Here is a 1,518-nt window from a genome sequence, read left to right as displayed (position 1 = left end):
AGAATACTTAACTGGTAGCATTCACGGCTCCCTCCTGTCCAGTGATATAAACCTGGCTGTTATACTGTGAAAACATTTCAGGAAAAAAGGGATGAAGAATATCACTTGTCAAGTTAATACAGAGTCTCATCTTACTCCCAATATATAAACCTTCCCCAAATGAACCTCTCATTTTTTGCCAGCATTCCAAAATATATGGACCAAAAGTAAGCCTTCTTCTCTTCCTCCTCTTCCTTGTCCTCTTCTTCCTCCTCATTGCTAGGGAAGATATGTTTCTGTAATCCACATATACTTTATTTGAAATATCTCTTTTCATCCAAAACATACTTTTCAAATATAAATAAAATTCCTTGGATGCCTAAGAATAAATTTGCTAATTTTTAGGCAAACTCAGTATCTATAAAAGATCACAAGAAATACCACTAATGTTAAAACAGTAGTAACTAAAATCATAACCACAAGATAATTTTCTGTGATTTAAAGAAGTCCCCAAGAGGCTATTCTGGCTTCCTTCAGGGTGCATTTTTGTCATGGTTTATTTTTCTCTCTTTGCTCACTCCAACCCTGTGCTGCAGAGCCATTTTCTCACTCACTCATCACTTTTACTTTTTCAAATAAACTTTGAATTAAAAAAAAACCAATGCACCATAAATATTTCATTTTATGAGAATAAAGAAAGCACTTTAAAACTTTGGGTTGTGATTTTTTTTTCAGTTCTTTATATGTTCTTCATATGAGCCCTTTGTCTGAGGAACAATTGGCTAATTATTTTTCCACTGTTCAAAACCTTTTTAATAGGATGAGATCCCAGTTGTTGATTCTTTGTAGTATTTCCCATGCAATCTGGGCTTTGCTCATGACATCTGGGCCTGCACCTATGTCTTCAAGAATTTTACCTAATCTCTCTTCTAACAGATTTAGTCTTTCTGTTTTAACATTTAGATCTTTGACCCATTTTGATTTTAGTTTGTGCATGGTGTTAGATTCTAGTTTTAGTATTTGGCAAGAAGAAAGTCAGTTTTTATTCCAAAAATGGGCAGCTGAGATGGATAACTACTTCCCAGAGGGGGAAAAAATACAAACAGTAATTAAATACATGAAAAAGTATTCAACATCACTTGCTATTTGGGAGATGCAAATTAAGACACTGCTGAGATTCCAGAATGCCCCCAGGAAGAATAGCTAACAGCAAGAAAACAACTAATAACAAATGCTAGAGGAGTTGTGGAGAAAAAGGAATTGCATTGTGGATGGGAGTTGGACTGGTGCAACCACTATGGAAATCAACGTAGAGATTCCTCAAAAAACTAGGATTAGAGGTCTGTTTTGATTCAGCCATTCCCTTCCTGGGTATCTCCCTGGAAAAATTTAAAACATCATACCACAGAAACATACGCACATGTTTATAGAAGCACAGTTTGTAATAGCTAAATCTTGGGAACAATCAAAAACGATGTGATGTTTTATTTTTTATTTTATTTTGTTTTTAATGTATTTGGTTGTTACAGGGTCTCACTA

This window comes from Octodon degus, unplaced genomic scaffold, assembly GCF_000260255.1.
Source record: "Octodon degus isolate 3935 unplaced genomic scaffold, OctDeg1.0 scaffold00085, whole genome shotgun sequence".
Lineage (NCBI taxonomy): Eukaryota > Metazoa > Chordata > Mammalia > Rodentia > Octodontidae > Octodon > Octodon degus.
Note: the sequence above shows the minus strand (reverse complement) of the source record.